Below are 20,365 nucleotides of genomic sequence, written 5' to 3'. Positions count from 1 at the left end.
ATGCCATAACCTGGTAGCCTCTGAATCTGCATCTTTCGCAGAAGCTGTTGATGTTGATCCAATAACTGTACTTCCATTTAAATAGTACAAGTTATTTCTTATAGTGCCTTTCATCACCGTCAATACCCCAGCTACTACCTTTAGTAATCCATCTCTCAAAGTGATTGTGAGCCCTTTAGATTCTAGGGCCCCTAATGAGATGAGATTTTTCTTCAAGCTGGGTACATAGCGAACATCTGTCAGAAATTGGATTGAGCCGTCATGGTTCTTCAATTTGATTGTACCTACACCCATTGTCTTACAGGCACTATCATTGCCCATAAAAACAACTCCACCTTCTAGTTCTTCAAGACTAGAAAACCAGTCCTTATTAGGACACATATGGTAAGTACATCCCGAATCCAATATCCACTCATCCGTTTGACATGCCATTGCCATGCCAACCAAGCTAAAGTCTGACTCCTCATCATGCTCCGCTACACATGCATTAGAAATAGACTTGCCCTTTTGTAACTTAGGACAATTCTTTTTCCAATGCCCTTTCTCACGACAAAAGGCACATTCATCTTTGGCGGGTCTCCCTTTGGACTTACCCCTTCTACCAGGTTTGCTGCTGTGTGAACGACCTCTTACTGTTAAGACTTCTGCAGTTGTATCTCTGTGATCTCTTTTATCTTTCTTTCGAGTCTCAGATCTATACAACGCACTACAGACTGCATCAAATGTGATTGAATCTTTCCCATGAAGCAATGTGGTGGTAAGATGATCATATTCATCAGGAAGGGAATTCAACAACAATAATGCCTTGTCTTCATCTTCAAATTTCTCATCCAAATTTAGCAAGTCTGCTAAAATTTTATTGAATGAGTTCACATGGTCATTCATCGACATACCGGGTGCATACGTGAACCGAAAAAGTTTCTTTTTCATATAAAGCCTATTTTCAAGACTTTTCGTTAGAAACTTTTCTTCCAATGTATCCCACAGCTTCTTCGCTGATGTCTCCCTCATGACGGAGTACTTCTGCTCTTTGGCCAAACATAGGCGGATTGTACCACACGCCTGTCTATTGATCTTGGCCCACTCCTTGTCATCCATCTTGTCAGGTTTTTCTTCAAGGGCTATATCCAGCTCTTGCTGACATAAGACATCCAGGATCTCACACTGCCACATACCAAAATTATTGGTACCGTCAAATTTCTCTACTTCAAATTTTGCATTTGTCACAGTAGTCCTTGCTGATGACGATGCTGCTGCCATTTTTCTCCTCAATCCCAACTATTGTATACGTGAACAGTACCGTATACGTGAATAGTGCCGTATACGTGAACAGTACTGTATACGTGAATAGTGCCGTATACATGAATAGTACCGTAAACGGTCGTATTCCCCAAGTACGAACAGGCATCGGCCCTGGATGTTCCCTATAGAGATTTCCACAAAAATTAATTGTCTCCGTCTTTAACCTATCCTCATCCAAAATCTATTCCCTTAAATCATTTTTTAAGGTCACAATTCTGTTCTACTTTCTTCTTTGCAAGGTGCGCCTGTGGAAAAATTTAGTGTTGCTGTTGCGCGGAAGCGTGTGAAAGAGTAAAATTATTGTACTGAAAAATCACACTAAGTTCAATTCCCAAGAAAGAGAGGTGGATCACGAGGATCGCTTACATACCAGATCTTTCCTAGCCAGAATATCACTCTATCGTAATTTAATAGCACAATAAATCACTACAATGACACTTGCAAAATATGCAGAACAAAAATAAAGAACACTAGAATTTTAACGAGGTTCAGCAAATTTTGCCTACGTCCTCGGGCACTATCAAATATATTTCACTCCAAAAATACAAGTGAAAGTTTACAAATAGGGAGAGAGAACAATTACCTTAAGTAGAGAATGGCAAGTGTGGGATGAAGAAAGTAAGAAATGGTTAGGCCTATTTATAGTTGAGGTTCAAGGATCAACTTGCAATGTCCCTATACAATTAGGGACCAAAATTGCAATTATCCCATGCCAACTTTTAACCCAACTTGCCAACCAATTTTACTTTCTACTTTCGGTGCCCACCCTTTTTGACTTTTCAAACAATGGGTGGGTTCCAATAGTTGCGATCCCCTAAGACAACCAATCACACCTTACTTTTTGACGCTACAAAAGCTCCTCATAATGTAAGACATTATCTAACTCTTCTTTGATTTCCATTTCCAACTGATGTAGAAATACTGAATTAGAACTATCAAGCACAGACTGAATGTTATTAAGCTTGTGAATTAAGTGATTCTTATGAGAAGTAATGTGACCATACACATCCTTATTCCAAATCTTCACTTTGTTTGTATAATTAGAGTGTGTCGTTGATATGCTACCAGAGACACTCTAATTTTCTTTAACAAAGTTTGAAAAGGTTGGGTGCTCAACCCATCCCGTAAGAAATTTAAAAGAATGCTCGGTAGAATAAATATCAGTTAGAAGATCCACTCGAAGAGGACGGTGATCAGATTTTAATTTAGGCAAGTGAGTTACTGTGGCATGAGGGAAAGCTAAATTCCAAGGAAAATTACAAATGCCCTATCCAACCTCTCAAACACTCCACCTCTTTGCCATGTAAATTGCAAGCCTTGAAAACCCAAATCAAGCAGTTTAAACGAGTCCCTGAACTTTCCAAAAAAAGGCATCTTCTCGCTAAGGTTTCCTCTATTTTTTTTCATTGGAAGAAAGAATGGCGTTAAACTCACCAATTGCCAACCACGAGCTCCCATATATTAGATTAAACTTTTTAAGGGCTTTTTAGAGATGTCTTTATTTCAGACTATTAGGAATCGGGGATGACTTTTGAGAACCTCTACATCAAACGAGTCTCTCCATCCAATCTAGATGCTACTAAAAAAACCGATTGCCTCAACGTGATGAGAAGACTGTAACGCGAGCTTGGCAATGATTGAATCAGCTTTGTATCCATTGGCTCTTGTTTCTAAAAAACCAATTAAATCCGGCTTGTGTTTATGGTTATACTCATGGAAAAAGCGAGAGAACTTGGAAGTAGCACACCTTGACAATTTTAATAGAAAATTGTAAAATTCATAAATAAAAAAATAAGGGTAAGAAAACAAACCTCCTAGGAAATCTCTTCAAGCCTAACACCACTAATATGGTCATCATGACATTTATCAAACTTATCTACTTCAGCTACAGTTTGAGAGCTAATGATCGTAGCTGAGGCAGACATGGCTTTTGGGAGAGGAATATGAGAGTTTCCTGCTACTTTAAAACATCCCCCTTGGCCATGGATGGTTTTGCTGAGGGTCTTCCCTCATTGAACATTTTTTCCTTGCCCTCGGGTCATTACTTCTAGTACCTGAAAGAGGAAATTTACAAACCAACAACTCTTTTGCCTATGAAAAATTAAAAGAATTAGGGTTTAAATTTTCCCTAAAAGTAACGATAGAATGCTTATTGGGGTCAACGGATTTCGAATTCAAATCTACCACAGATTCAATTAGGCCTTCATAAACAATATTGAAATGAATTAAAGACTTACTAGAATTTTAATCATGGATTTTGAAACAATCTTACTGTTATTAGCCTGTTTTGAAAGCATCATTCCCTCCGAATTGTTGTCGTCTAAGAGAGGTGCTAGGTCAAGTGTGCCCCGGTCACTTACAACCTTTTTAACCCAGTAAAAACCTGTGAAAGCTCCACTGAGTTAATTTATTCATGAAAATCGGATCCCATAGCAAGCTTGATGTTACTTACTGGCAATTGCGACTTTGACCATTTGGACCCCACGCCGCTTGATTGGTCCATTTGTCGGTCTCTTTTATTTTTTCCATTAGACAACCCAGGGTTAGCTCTATAGTCTTAACACCTAAGTTATTTAAAAACTCTCCTTTATGTAAAACAATCTCTTCAAACCCTTGATGCTTATCACTGAAACTGATAGCCATATTATCCAGCGTGCTTAAAGCATTAAAACGAGATTTATCTGATTCCTTATCCGAGATTTTCGGCTTCTAATTTTGAATCTCTTTTTGGTTTCAGCACGATTTTCGTTCCACAATCATTTGTGGGCCAAAAGGATCACTCATCCCCACCGGAACAGATTCATTGGCAATCAGATTAAAGACCTATTCCTTACCAGCAACGGAGTTCAGATCCGAACCATTATAAAGGTAGACGTCCTTAAGGTGACCATAACAGCCATAGGAGAAGCGAATGGCTAGCAAAGACTCAAACTCAACCCTTTGAAGTTTTCCAATTGTAAGGATCTGTGAGACAAGTGGCTTTTCCAAATAGACGAAGACAACCATCCTTGCGAATTGTCCTCTTATGCCACTATATATTTTAATATCCAAGTGGACTACTTTGATTATCAAGCTACCAATTTCTTCTAAAACTTTTCATTTGTAGAGGAAGCCTGGCATACTCGAAAAATGGATCCACCCAGAACCATGTTTGGAAATGGCTTCGACGGGCTGAAATCAACCGTCCAAGGTTAAACAATAAGGTAATGGCCAAAAACAACCCATGGCCCTCAAGTCAACACCATATCGTAGTCGACTTTACTTTGAAACCTAATCAAGTAATAACCATTTTCGACATCTATAAGTTGAAAAGGTTGAGAGGGCCTCCACAAATTGGAGATCCGGTAATGTAAAACCCCATAACTTATGTTTCATCCCAACAGCTTCACAACAACAGTGGTTTCCATGTCTTTAACAAGACATTTCTTGAGACGATCAGAAAAATCAATAGTCGAAATCACATTGACGTTGGATCTTAAAATATCACCCTCAACAAAGACCAAATCCTCTTCATTGATAATACCATAGCCTAATGGTGGGTCATCCGTTATCCCACCCTAGAGTTTATCCTTCCAAAAGACCACGACATTCAGACTCAGATCTACCACCATGTTTTCAACAGTATCCTCAATCGTCTCTTTGAAATAAACTTTCTTTGTGATGTGAATCTTCATTGGAGTCCCCCCATTATCTCCCTGATCATTGGATGAGATCAAAATTTCCGAAGACATTTCCGTTCTTGAAAATATTCTTTTATTTTTATTTTAAAAAAATTAAAAAAAAAACACCTTTTCTAAATAAAAAATATTTTTTCTAATAATAAGGACATGAAAATATCTTTGGTACCTCTATTTTTTTTATAATACAAATATTAGAAATAAAATCTAAAAACTTATATTTATCCGGATTTGAATCAGAGTACCAAATTTAATATTTGAAAAACTATTGAAAAGAAAAGAATATTTTTTTATATTTATATAAGTTTGAACTCGAATTAATTCATTTAAAGTAAAAAACCATTGTTTTTAACATTTTCAGTTTTACAAACTATTTTTAGCAAAAATAATAAAAAAAATATTTGTTTTATTGTTTTCTAGTTTCACATATTTTTATTTTTCAAAAATCAATTTTAAAATACAAATGAAGTTTAAAACAACATGAAATAAAAAATACAAATGTGAGAAGGAGGAGAATTGAACTCGAGACTAAAAGTAAAACTATTAACATTTAACAGTTTAACAAAAGAATTTGATGTGTTAAGTTAGTAAAGAAAACGCATTTTGTAGGACGCGTTTTCTATTTCTCTATCCAAAATCAATCAATTTTCTTAAATATCAAAAAATTAGTTTAATCAAATTTACCCATGGTTCTATAGAACATTTTTTTTAAATCTTTGGTTTTTCACTCTTCCTTTCTTTCTCTTTCTCTCATTTTTCTGGCTTGGTGTAGTGATCTATAGTCAAATCTACGATGGAGGAGCCAACATAGACGAAATAGAGAGGACATTTTATTTTCATAGAGAGAGAGGGGACATATGGTTTTCTTCATAGAGAACCCAGAAGGATTTTTGTTAGTAAAGAGAACCCGTAAGTTTTTTGTTTTCTTTTTAATTAAATTTACCATGTTTTCTTAATTTATTTATGCTTTAAAACATTAATTTTTATTAGTAATGTTGACACCATTTTTTTGATGGAAAACGGGGTTAACTTGGGTTTTGAAAAATGAAGTCAAATGTGGGAGTCGCCACCAATCCTTTTTTTGATGAGGTGTGATCGAGTCACCTCAAAAAGTGGTTGTTTTTAATAAACGATTTAATTTTTATTAAAACAACTATTTTGGTCTACGAAGTTCAGAAAAATGGGTTCGGGAGTTGGTTACGCACGAGGCCGGGTTAGCACCCTCGATACGCCCAAAATTGGTACCTAGTTGATTACTTAATGTCTTGGTGTCGAAAATTAAAAACTCGAAAAGAATTTAAAAATACGATCCTTCTTTATATTGCGTTATTTAAAAAAATTACTTGGATAAATCAAAATGGAAAAATGCCTTCTTATCTCGAAGTAACAAGATGTCACATTCAGTAAGTTAAAACACGACACCTCGTATTTTCGAGAGTAAGCTTGCATATATTTTTTTGTTTAAACCTCATTTATTTCAATTTTAAAAGGATATTCGGTTATTTAGAATCACGAGAAAAATCGAAGCCCAATAAGTTAGGGCACGATTTCTTGAATTTTCTAAATACGGAATATTGCCTTTATTTTCGAAATTTTATATGTTTGAAATTTAAAAGGATATTTTGTTATTTGGGTTTAATGAGAAAATCGAGACCCAGTAAGTTAGGGTACAATTTCTCAAATTTCCAAAATGCAAAATATTGCCTTATTTAGCAAAATTCATTTTGAATAATAGCGGGTAATCTATTTGAAGGTATGCATTTATCTCACTTAGAATAAAATAAAGCAATCTAAATTGGATAACTATGTCGGAGTTTAATTTACAATACAATGACGTGAACTAATCAATACAATAATAAACATAGAGTAATGATACATGAATAAAATTATACCAATGGCACACACAATGAAAATAATCACTCAACACACATTATTTAAACATCATTATTAATAAAAAAAAGGGGTGAATAAATTAAATAACATATATAACAATTTCAAAATGAGTAGTATAAAATAAATTAGAACAAATAAATGTAGGATAATTTTGAAGGGATAATAAATGAATTTTGAACAAATAAAATAAAAAAGTTTATACAAAACGATTTTAAAATACTATGTATAAAAATTTTAAAAGTAATATGTATGTACATATAGAAATGTAAGATACGAAAAATTTTAAAATGGATAATAAATAAACATAAGACGTATATCATAGCTGAAAAAGTACCAAATGATTTTAAATAATTAGTATATATAATGCGTTCCAATGTAAGATAAATAATGTATAAAATACTCAATGTATAGAAACTCTAAACAAAAATAAAACAGTTTTGATATAAATAATATAAAGAATTTCAAAATAAATAGTATAGGAAACAATCTAAATTACATAGTACATATAAATTCAAAATAGATAATGCAAACACATGTATTTAAGATAAATAACATATAAAAAGCTAGAGATAAATACTAGTTAATTTAAAAACAGTCTAAAACAAAATAACATATAAAAGAAAATCTTAAATAATAAAAGAAACAGTTTAAAAATGTACAAAAAATGGGGTTAAAAGGTAATGGGCATGATTGAAACCAGAAATAAAATAAAGGGGATAATTAAAAAATTAAAAGATGGAACGAGGGACTGATTTGCAACGTGCTAAAAATATCAGGGAGCGAAGGAAGAAATATGCCAAGCCCCTTGTGCACAGCGTTTCAATGCAAAGGGGCACACATGGTCAAAGGACCCGATTGAAGTAGACAAGGAATTCGCAGCCCAAATTTTAAAAAATAAATAAATAAATAAAAGGTTAAAGTGCGCTTCAGCGCAAGGTGAAGGGACTAAAGGCATAAATTACCCATTAAGGGCAAGAATGTGTTAATTTCCCCCCTCAAACGGCACTGTTTTGCAATCCATAAAAGCAAACAAATGCTTTCTTTTTCTGCCATTTATTTTTAGCAAAGAAACCCCAAAAAAAGTTTAACATTATTTTTTTAAAAAACACAGAGAGTCCCCATGGCCCCTCTCTCGCGTAGTCCCCTCTTCCGACTTAGGGCTCCTCCGGCGTTCAACTACGCCGTCGTCGATTTACGACCGGCGACACGATGGGATGGGCTTTGCAGCCCCGTTTAACGGCGTCCTTGAGAGCCAAGACTCTCTCCACCCATGGGAGTCGAAAACAAGGGAGGTTCTCGGCCTCTTGGACCCGATTTGGACGACGGAGGAGAGACCCTCCGACGACGGAACCAAGGCCACTTCCGGTGAGTTCCCTCTCCCTTTATTTTGATTTTGATTTTTTTTATTATAGTTATTAAAAAATAGATTTGCAAAAGAAGAAAAAATGTAAGATAAAACAAGTAAACAAATAAAAAAAGGAAAACAAAGAGGAAATAACAAGGATCCAATCTTTTCAAAATTTCTGTGTTTCTTTCTGATTTTTTCTGTTCATCCCAAACGAAGAAGAAGATACATGAGCAGTGCTTGGGGTTTTTATAACCCGATTACCAATGCTTTTATCTCTATTTTGTTTTTTTACATTCTTTTTCTTTGTTGTTGCGTCTACTTGTTGGCTTTGCAGGTGCCAGTGGCCGACAGTGGTGGCAGAAGCATGCGAGTGGAGGCGTGGGCTGGAGGCGTGGCAGACGAGGAGGCCACGTAAGGCATGCGGCGGCCAGCTAGGGTTTGCTGCTGAAATTTTAAGTTTGTGGGCTGATTATTTTGGGCTTAAGGTTTGGGTAGTTGGGATTGAATTTTGGGTTTGTTGTATTTTATTTTATTTGGACAATGGGCCCAGCAAATTTGGGCTTCTACAGCTGCCCCTCTTTGCTCGTTTTCGTGTAACGAGAACAGAGCAAAGACTAAGAAAGACCAAATTTGCCTGGTCTCGCCGAGGCTTGACTTCTTTAGGTGCTTCTCTTCTTCAAGTAGCCTTATTCCAGCCTGCTACGTCTTGTTGCTTTGATCCACTCTACTGCAATTTCAGATACGCCTTGTAGCTTCAATCTACTCTGCTACGACTCCATGGGGATGAGATATGTGTTTTTAGTCTACTCCACTACTGCTTAGGGAGATAAGACTGGATGTGATCTACTCCACTACTGCTTAGGGGAATAAGATCTGTGGTTCTGTCTGCTCCACTATTGCTTAGGGAGATAAGACTTGATGCGATCTGCTCTACTACTTCTTAGGGAGATAAGATCTGTGGTTCTGTCAGCTCCACTATTGCTTAGGGAGGTAAGACTTGATGCGATCTGCTCCACTACTGCTTAGGGAGATAAGATCTGTGGTTCTGTTTGCTCCACTATTGCTTAGGGAGATAAGACTTGATGCGATCTGCTGCACTATTGCTTAGGGAGATAAGATCTGGTTTCTGTCTGCTAGAGAAGTGAGATTCCCCGTTGTGGCTTCAATCTGATTAATTACAATGTCGGGGAACAAGATTCGCCGTTGTAGCTTCAATCTAATCCACTGCATCGCCAAGAAAGTAAGATTCGCCGTTGCGGCTTCAATCTTTTAAATTGCAATATCAAGGAAGCAAGATTCGCCGTCGTAGCTTTAATCTGCTGCACTGTACTGCCAGAGAAGTGAGATTCGCCATTGTGGCTTCAATCTCTTTAATTGCAATGTCGGGGAACAAGATTTGCCGTTGTAGCTTCAATCTATTCCACTGCTGTCCAGGGAGACAGAGTTATCGGCTTCAATGTACTCCACTGTAGTCAGGGAGGTAAAATCTGCCATCTTCGATCTGCTTTGCCGCCAAATACAGGAAGGCAAGATCTGCAATCCTCAATCTATTCCACTGCCAAATACAGGGACAAGATCTGCTTTCTTCGATCTACTTCACCACCAGTATGGGAAGACAAGATCTGTATCTTGGATCCACTTCCTATCAATATAGGAAGATAGGACCTGCTATCTTCGATCTACTTCACGCCAATACATGAAGACAAGATCTGCTTTCTGCGATCTACTTCGCCACCAATATGGGAAGACAAGATCTGCATCTTCGATCCACTTCCTACCAATATAGGAAGATAGGATCTGCTACCTTCGATCTACTTCACGCCAATACATGAAGACAAGATCTGCTTTCTGCGATCTACTTCGCCACCAATATGGGAAGACAAGATCTGCATCTTCGATCCACTTCCTACCAATATAGGAAGATAGGATCTGCTACCTTCGATCTACTTCACGCCAATACATGAAGACAAGATATGCTTTCTTCGATCTACTTCGCCACCAATATGGGAAGACAAGATCTGCATCTTCGATCCACTTCCTACCAATATAAGAAGATAGGATCTGCTACCTTCGATCTACTTCACGCCAATACATGAAGACAAGATCTGCTTTCTTCGATCTACTTCGCCACCAATATGGGAAGACAAGATCTGCATCTTTGATCCACTTCCTACCAATATAGGAAGATAGGACCTATTTACGCCCAGTGTTTAGGATGACATGATCAGAATGAATCAAATGCTCCTAACTAGATGTGTATGTATTATATTTGTAGAATGTCATGAGAATGATCCATTTTTAATGCTTAGGTTGTCATTCCTCATTGTTCATCAAGGTTCTATCACTGATGCCTTCTTGTTCAGCCAGTACCTTTGACAGAAAACCTAAAGAAATAGATGCTATTTAGACTATCATTTCTCAAATGTTTCCAACCCTTAGGTTTGGTTAGTTCTAAACAATAATCCTGTTTCAGGTCCTCGTATTATTTAGAAACTTTCAGAGTAATATGCAGAACTCCTTCTGCATGTGTATTGTCAGTCCATTAATCGTTATTTCAATGAAAAATGCTTGAAAAAGATTATCAAAATGGACAAAATGAAATTTTGTTGAGAGCAAAGCTCTAAACAAACAAGTCAAGATAGCAAATTTTGCTGAGATACGAGAGGAATAAGATGAAAAAGATTATCACAACGGATAAGATGAAAATTTGCTGAGAGCAAAGCTCTAAATGAACAAATTAATCAAGATAGCAAATTTTGCTAGAATACAAAACGAGAATAAATTAATCAAGATGATGTATTTTTTCAAAAATACAAAAAATGAATAAAATGGAAATAGGTGCCCAGATATCGTAGCATGAGCTTCTCTGCCCCAAACTTCTTAAGGACCCTTTTGAACTTGATATGTGTTTAGAAGTCCTAGAAGGCTTTGTTGATGCCCCAAGATGTAGCATCTTTCCTTCTTGTTAATTCGGAGAAGACAAAACTACTTTATGCCTCATCTTTGATCGAAAATTTGAATTGCCCATTCCTGGGTTTTTAATTCAAAACCCCTTTGGTCTCAAGGTGCCCTTTGCGGGTTTTCGCCTTGGCCTCTCCTTTTTTTTTTAGGCAAAGTACCTCTTCACTGAATCCGAATTCACAGGATTGGGCAAGCTTTTGCCATCCATCCCAGTTAAAATTAATGCCCCTCCTGAAAAGGCCTTTTTTACTACATAAGGTCCCTCCCAGTTTGGCATCCACTTTCCTCTGAAGTCTTTTTGTATGGGAAGGATCTTCTTCAGTACCAAGTCCCCTTCATGGAAGTTTTTAGGACGAACTTTCTTATTGTAAGCTCGCATCATTCGTTTCTGGTACATTTGACCATGACGGATAGCTCTTAACCTCATTTCTTTAATCAAGTTCAGCTGATCATATCGGGATTGGACCCATTCTGCTTCGTCTAACTTTAGTTCTGAAAAAACTCGGAGGGAGGGAATTTCAACCTCAATTGGTAGCACTGCCTCCATTCCATAAATCAAAGAGAATGGTGTTGCCCCGGTAGAAGTCCTGATGGACGTTCGATAAGCATAGAGGGCGAATGGCAACTTCTCGTGCCAATCTCTATAGGTCTCAGTCATTTTCCCCACAATCCTTTTGATATTTTTATTGGCTGCCTCCACCGCACCATTCATCTTTGGACGGTATGGCGATGAGTTGTGGTGCTTGATATTGAATTGACTACAAACCTCTGCTATCGTGCTATTATTCAAATTTAATGCGTTGTCAGATATAATCCTTTCGGGCATTCCATACCGACATATGATTTCCTTCTTTAAAAACTTGCTGACAACTGTCTTTGTGACATTGGCGTAAGAAGTAGCCTCTACCCACTTAGTAAAGTAGTCAATCACTACAAAAATGAAACGATGTCCGTTTGAAGCCTTTGGTGATATCGGCCTAATGACGTCCATGCCCCACATGGAGAAAGGCCATGGGGAAGTCATGACGTGAAGAGGTGATAGAGGCACATGAATTTTGTCTCCGTAAATCTGGCATTTATGGCACTTCTTAGCATATTTGATGCAGTCTCCTTCCATGGTAGACCAATAATATCCAAATCTCATGATCTGTCTGGCCATTGTGAAACCGTTAGCGTGTGTTCCACAAATACCATCATGGACTTCTTCCAAGATCTGCTTGGCCTCCACAGCGTCCACACATCTTAACAGCACCTGATCTTTTCCTCTTTTGTACAGGATCTCTCCATCTAAGACGTAATCACTGGCCAGCCTCCTCAACATTCTCTTGTCATTCTCAGTTGCTTGGTTTGGGTATTCACGATTTTTCACATATCGCAATATATCCTGATACCAAGGGTTGTCGTCCTTTTCTTCTTCCTCGTCAATGTTACAACAGTGGGCTGGAGCATCATAAATGCTCATTTGGATAGGCTTCACATACTCTGGTCTATTTACTTTGATCATGGAAGCCAATGTAGCTAAAGCGTCGGCCATCTGATTCTCGTCTCGTGGGAGATAACAAAAAGTGATGTCGTCAAACTCCTCAATCAATTCTAGGACTATCCTTCGGTAACTAATCAACTTAGGGTCTCTTGTTTCCCATTCGCCTTTGAGCTGATAAATTACCAATGCTGAATCCCCATATACCTCAAGTACCTTGATTTTGCGTTCCATAGCCGCATGGATTCCCATGATACATGCTTCATATTCCGCCATGTTATTTGTGCAATCAAAATCTAGTTTACTGGTGAAAGGATAATGATCACCGTTTGGAGATACCAAGACTGCCCCAATCCCGTTGCCCATGGCATTTGAGGCTCCGTCAAAATTTAATTTCCAAGTATTGCCTTCTTGTGTGCTTGCTTCAGTAGTTGCCACATACATCAGATCCTCATTTGGGAAATCAAAGTTCAAAGGCTCATAATCGTCCAGGGCTCTACTTGCTAGAAAATCTGCTATCGCGCTCCCTTTTACAGCCTTTTGATTCACATAGGTTATGTCAAATTCAGATAGTAGAATTTACCATCGGGCCATCCTTCCGTTTAGAGCAGTTGACTCCATCATGTATTTCAGAGGGTCTAACTTTGAGATTAACCAAGTCGTATGGTACAACATGTATTGTCTCAATCTCCGAGTAGTCCAAACCAATGCGCAACATAATTTTTCAATTGGCGAATATCTCGTTTCGCATTCAGTGAACTTCTTACTGAGATAATAGATCGCTCTTTCTTTTCGTCCTGACTCATCATGTTGGCCGAGCACGCACCCCATGGAATTCTCAAATACTGCCAAGTATAGTATCAGTGGCTTGTCAGGGCAATGTGGCATCAGTACTGGGGCGTTGGACAAGTAATGTTTAACTCTTTCGAAAGTTTTCTGGCACTCCTTATCCCATATACCTGGATTGTGTTTCCTAAGAAGACGGAATATGGGGTCACATTTCTTAGTTAATTGTGAAATGAATCGAGCGATGTAATTTAGTCTTCCTAGGAAACCCCGAACTTCTTTTTGAGTACTTGGCGGAGGTAATTCTTGTATGGCCTTAACTTTGTCTGGGTCAATTTCAATTCCCTTTTCGCTGACTAAGAATCCTAGCAATTTTCCTGATCTAGCCCCGAAAGTACACTTGGCTGGGTTAAGTTTTAGCTGGAATTTCCTTAACTTTAGAAACAGTTTTCTCAAAACTTGCACGTGTTCCCCTTCTGTTCTGGATTTTGCGATCATGTCATCAACATAAACTTCTATCTCTTTATGCATCATATCATGGAATAATGCTGCCATGGCTCTCTGATACGTTGCTCCCGCATTTTTCAATCCAAAAGGCATCACTTTATAACAAAACGTCCCCCACATTGTTACGAATATGGTCTTTTCCCTGTATTTAGAAAGCATCTTAATTTGGTTGTACCCGGAGAAGCCATCCATGAAAGAGAACAGTGAGTATCTGGCCGTGTTGTCTACCAAGGTATCGATATGAGGCAGTGAGAAATTATCTTTTGGGCTGGCTTTGTTCAAGTCTCTGTAGTCCACACACATTCGCACCTTCCCATCTTTCTTAGGAACAGGGACTATATTGGCTACCCATTCTGAGTACTTGACCACCTGTAAGAAACCAGCATCAAATTGATTCTTAACTTCTTCCTTTATTTTTAGCAAGACATCAGGCCTCATCCTTCGGAGCTTTTGTTGGACTGGTTTGCATTCTTCCTTTATAGGCAATCGGTGTACCATGATATCAGTACTTAACCCTGGCATATCTTGGTAGGACCATGCGAAGACATCTTTAAACTCTTGAAGCAACTCAACAAGGTCTTGCCTTGTTTTCTTGGCAATGCAAGCGCCAATTTTTACCTCTCTGCCCTCTTCTAAGATCACAACTTCTACTGATTCCTTATAGGGTAGAATTTGTTTTCCTTCTTCTTCCATCATTCTTAACAAATCCAGAGATAAAACGTTGTCTTGGTCACCTTCAAAATCTTGAGGATCATCTATACCCATGTCTTGTTCAAATAGAGACTCTGAATTAGTAACAGCGTCGCTCATCTCGTTGATATCTGAAGACCTGTTATTGGAACAAATGGAGGCCCAAATAAAAGAATCTAAGAATACTTATATGCATAGTATGATTATAAAGGGAATGAAAAGAATGAAAGAATATTTGCTCAAGATGAAACTGAATGATAAGTTTTCACTGAAATTAGATTTTGGACATGTGCCTTTTACAAAAGATTCTTATCACCTCTGGTTCAGGGCAACAAGTGTTTTGAATATTACTCTGAATTAGTTCTAAATGTTACAGGGATCTCTTCTGCAGTCCAGTTGTTTAGAACGCCTCTAGGGATGTAGAAACAAGTCCTTGATAGGTTTTTTAGTTCTTTCTTCAAAGGCACAAACATCTTTACTTTCCAATCCATCGATATATTCAAAGAATTCTAATTCTTTTTCATCTATCTGGCTCTGTACTAAAGTTCTGAACTCAATACACTTTTGGATTTTAAGAAATTTATTGTATGCAATGAAATGTAATGTTAATGAATAAAAAGATGCTTGCAATGAAATGTAATGCAGATACATGAATGCAAAAAGAGACGTTGATTCTTGATTCAATTCTATTAGAACAACTTTACTAGAAAACAAATCTCTTTACATAAAGCGGATACATATACGGCTTTGCCCTCATATGCGGAGACATTCGATCATTTTCTTCGTTCGAGCGTTAAGATAAGTCTCACGAACTCTTCAAAAGGGACGTATCTTATATCTCCTTTTTACTCAATCCGGGCCGTGACTCGTTGCTCACTAAACCTCATGGTTCTCGTTGGCTTCTCTTTTAAGAAAGTTCAGCGGCTCTCGAATAATTCTTGTCACATTAAATTCTCGGGCCACGGAGCAATGGTTGTGTGGTCCTCCATTAAACTATCATCCTTCATACGGCTTTGCCCTCATATGCGGAGACATTCGATCATTTTCTTCATTCGAGCGTTAAGATAAGTCTCACGAACTCTTCAAAAGGGACGTATCTTATATCTCCTTTTTACTCAATCTGGGCTGTGACTCGTTGCTCATTAAACCTCATGGTGCTCGTTGGCTTCTCTTTTAAGAAAGTTCAGCGGCTCTCAAATAATCCTTGTCACATTAAATTCTCGGGCCACAGAGCAATGGTTGTGTGGTCCTCCATTAAACTATCATCCTTCTCTTATCATGTTTTCTTGGACCATATTCGGACAACCGTATTATTATCCACTTTATCAAGAAACCCATTTCCTTATGACAAGCTCTCTATTTAACAACTGAACGTGAATCAACACCTCTTTTTATGATGAAAATGCAATGCAATCATAACAAAAAGAAAACAGGTTAGTACAAAGCAAAAGCAAGCAAGAATAAATAGAACACCTATTTGGGTGAATACTAGGGGTTCGAAGTGGTTCTACCTAGGATGGGCTCCTAAGGTTCACTACATGAGGTTTGGTTCTAAAGTAAGGGTACCCGAACCAGCAGATTCCTCGATCCTCACCCATTATAGGCTCATGCAGACCGAGTTCGGTTCAGGGGGATACATTTCTCTATGGCCATGCGGAGATGAAAATCTCACGAAGACATAGGTACGGATGTATCCCGGAAGCGATTCACTATCCCATGCGGAGGTGAAAACCTCACGAAGGCGTAGTTTCTCACTCCCACTTAAAAGGTGTGACCAACGGTCATGCAATGGAATGTGCAGAAATATACACCTAAACTCTAAACAAAGCAGTAATTATAAACAAATAATAAAAGCCAAAATAAAGGCAAAAAGCAAGTTTTCAATTTTTGACACAAAGACAAAAAGCAATCAACTCGTGGCTTGACTCTCTTATTTAAAGTCCCCAGTGGAGTCGCCAAGCTGTTGACACCATTTTTTGATGGAAAACGGGGTCAACTTGGGTTTTGAAAAATGAAGTCAAATGTGAGAGTCGCCACCAATCCTTTTTTTGATGAGGTGTGATCGAGTCACCTCAAAAAGTGGTTGTTTTTAATAAACGATTTAATTTTTATTAAAACAACTATTTTGGTCTACGAAGTTCAGAAAAATGGGTTCGGGAGTCGGTTACGGACGAGGCCGGGTTAGCACCCTCGATACGCCTAAAATTGGTACCTAGTTGATTACTTAATGTCTTGGTGTCGAAAATTAAAAACTCGAAAAGAATTTAAAAATACGATCCTTCTTTATATTGCGTTATTTAAAAAAAATTACTTGGATAAATCAAAATGGAAAAATGCCTTCTTATCTCGAAGTAACAAGATGTCACATTCAGTAAGTTAAAACACGACACCTCGTATTTTCGAGAGTAAGCTTGCATATATTTTTTTGTTTAAACCTCATTTATTTCAATTTTAAAAGGATATTCGGTTATTTAGAATCACGAGAAAAATTGAAGCCCAGTAAGTTAGGGCACGATTTCTTGAATTTTCTAAATACGGAATATTGCCTTTATTTTCGAAATTTTATATGTTTGAAATTTAAAAGGATATTTTGTTATTTGGGTTTAATGAGAAAATCGAGACCCAGTAAGTTAGGGTACAATTTCTCAAATTTCCAAAATGCAAAATATTGCCTTATTTAGCAAAATTCATTTTGAATAATAGCGAGGTAATCTATTTGAAGGTATGAATTTATCTCACTTAGAATAAAATAAAGCAATCTAAATTGGATAACTATGTCGGAGTTTAATTTACAATACAATGACGTGAACTAATCAATACAATAATAAACATAGAGTAATGATACATAAATAAAATTATACCAATGGCACACACAATGAAAATAATCACTCAACACACATTATTTAAACATCATTATTAATAAAAAAGGGGTGAATAAATTAAATAACATATATAACAATTTCAAAATGAGTAGTATAAAATAAATTAGAACAAATAAATGTAGGATAATTTTAAAGGGATAATAAATGAATTTTGAACAAATAAAATAAAAAAGTTTATACAAAACGATTTTAAAATACTATGTATAAAAATTTTAAAAGTAATATGTATGTACATATAGAAATGTAAGATACGAAAAATTTTAAAATGGATAATAAATAAACATAAGACATATATCATAGCTGAAAAAGTACCAAATGATTTTAAATAATTAGTATATATAATGCGTTCCAATGTAAGATAAATAATGTATAAAATACTCAATGTATAGAAACTCTAAACAAAAATAAAACAGTTTTGATATAAATAATATAAAGAATTTCAAAATAAATAGTATAGGAAACAATCTAAATTACATAGTACATATAAATTCAAAATAGATAATGCAAACACATGTATTTAAGATAAATAACATATAAAAAGCTAGAGATAAATACTAGTTAATTTAAAACAGTCTAAAACAAAATAACATATAAAAGAAAATCTTAAATAATAAAAGAAACAGTTTAAAAATGTACAAAAAATGGGGTTAAAAGGTAATGGGCATGATTGAAACCAGAAATAAAATAAAGGGGATAATTAAAAAATTAAAAGATGGAACGAGGGACTGATTTGCAACGTGCTAAAAATATCAGGGAGCGAAGGAAGAAATATGCCAAGCCCCTTGTGCACAGTGTTTCAATGCAAAGGGGCACACATGGTCAAAGGACCCGATTGAAGTAGACAAGGAATTCGCAGCCCAAATTTTAAAAAATAAATAAATAAATAAAAGGTTAAAGTGCGCTTCAGCGCAAGGTGAAGGGACTAAAGGCATAAATTACCCATTAAGGGCAAGAATGTGTTAATTTCCCCCCTCAAACGGCACTGTTTTGCAATCCATAAAAGCAAACAAATGCTTTCTTTTTCTGCCATTTATTTTTAGCAAAGAAACCCCCAAAAAAAGTTTAACATTATTTTTTTAAAAAACACAGAGAGTCCCCATGGCCCCTCTCTCGCGCAGTCCCCTCTTCCGACTTAGGGCTCCTCCGGCGTTCAACTACGTCGTCGTCGACTTACAACCGGCGACACGATGGGATGGGCTTTGCAGCCCCGTTTAACGGCGTCCTTGAGAGCCAAGACTCTCTCCACCCATGGGAGTCGAAAACAAGGGAGGTTCTCGGCCTCTTGGACCCGATTTGGACGACGGAGGAGAGACCCTCCGACGACGGAACCAAGGCCACTTCCGGTGAGTTCCCTCTCCCTTTATTTTGATTTTGATTTTTTTTATTATAGTTATTAAAAAATAGATTTGCAAAAGAAGAAAAAATGTAAGATAAAACAAGTAAACAAATAAAAAAAAGGAAAACGAAGAGGAAATAACAAGGATCCAATCTTTTCAAAATTTCTGTGTTTCTTTCTGATTTTTTTTGTTCATCCCAAACGAAGAAGAAGATACATGAGCAGTGCTTGGGGTTTTTTATAACCCGATTACCAATGCTTTTATCTCTATTTTGTTTTTTTACATTCTTTTTCTTTGTTGTTGCGTCTACTTGTTGGCTTTGCAGGTGCCAGTGGCCGACAGTGGTGGCAGAAGCGTGCGAGTGGAGGCGTGGGCTGGAGGCGTGGCAGACGAGGAGGCCACGTAAGGCATGCGGCGGCCAGCTAGGGTTTGCTGCTGAAATTTTAAGTTTGTGGGCTGATTATTTTGGGCTTAAGGTTTGGGTAGTTGGGATTGAATTTTGGGTTTGTTGTATTTTATTTTATTTGGACAATGGGCCCAGCAAATTTGGGCTTCTACAAGTAATATATTATCTTATGTGACATTGTCCTCAGAATGAGATGAAAAAATAATGACATGGCATACAATTATTGGAATGGAATATAAGATGACATGACATCCTGATAATAAGCTGAATTTGTATGTTTAACACGCCCAATTTCGGCAATTTTTGCTACTGAGCTTGTAATTTTTTTAAATTTTACCAGGTACGTAGTTGGAGTATCGAAATTTGAGTGAACAAGCAAATCGAGCTAAATTAGAGCACAAGCAATAAAAGGGGGCCGAATTGAAAATTTTGAGAAATTTATGGCTGATCAGATTTTCTATTTGACTTTGTAAAAGTTAAATTTAGAAAAAAAAATCTGATATAAAATCTGGTTTTATGTGGTTGGTTGTTAGATGAATCAGGCTAAAATTAACATATGAAATGTATATAAATACCTTGTAAGGTTACTTTGGAAAATAGACTGGAAATTGAATAAAAATCATTTATTTCATTTCTCTTTCACTCGTCTTTTAGCAGTACAAGCATTCTGCCATTCTTTTTCTATTTTCTTTGGTTGAATTCCTCTTTAAGTCCCTTCCTTCCTCCACCTATCACCATTACACCTAAACCCATTCTAATATTTCATTAAGCATGATTAGTTTCATACTCAACTATTTCCTTTTAGTTTTAGCCCAGTTATCATTTCGACCAAAAAAATCGTGAGATATGAACCCGCACTAAAAACCTTTCAACATGGCATTCGTTATCTCTTTGGTATTTGAGATAGTCACAATCGTCCTTTAAAGTTGATCAAATTTCAGCTCAAAGTGCACGTTGGGTGGGAGTTGTATTGGCAAAAAATTGGGAAATCAAGTTGGTCGTCTACCGTATTTGAGTTCCCGTGAACAAATTGGCATGTTCAAATGGAAAAAGATAGTTATTTTTCGTCAAGGGAGATAGTGATCGAATTTAAACG

The 20,365-nt window shown here is 36.9% G+C and overlaps 2 long non-coding RNA genes across 2 annotated transcripts; one reads left to right on the top strand and one right to left on the bottom strand.

Annotated features, from left to right (window-relative positions):
- Positions 1-2,116: 2,116 nt before the first annotated feature.
- On the bottom strand, positions 2,117-3,930 carry LOC121219412 (uncharacterized). The gene is made up of 3 exons (XR_005916135.1): positions 3,755-3,930; positions 3,575-3,685; positions 2,117-3,356 (listed from the first exon to the last, which is right to left on the bottom strand). It is a non-coding gene; the product is annotated as an uncharacterized lncRNA (long non-coding RNA).
- A 275-nt stretch (positions 3,931-4,205) lies between these two features.
- Positions 4,206-19,881, top strand: LOC121219411 (uncharacterized). Its single transcript, XR_005916134.1, has 3 exons — positions 4,206-4,505; positions 5,752-5,888; positions 19,610-19,881. It is a non-coding gene; the product is annotated as an uncharacterized lncRNA (long non-coding RNA).
- The last annotated feature ends 484 nt before the right edge of the window (positions 19,882-20,365 follow it).

This window comes from Gossypium hirsutum, chromosome D07, assembly GCF_007990345.1.
Source record: "Gossypium hirsutum isolate 1008001.06 chromosome D07, Gossypium_hirsutum_v2.1, whole genome shotgun sequence".
Lineage (NCBI taxonomy): Eukaryota > Viridiplantae > Streptophyta > Magnoliopsida > Malvales > Malvaceae > Gossypium > Gossypium hirsutum.
Note: the sequence above shows the minus strand (reverse complement) of the source record. Positions and strands in the feature narration are given on the sequence as shown.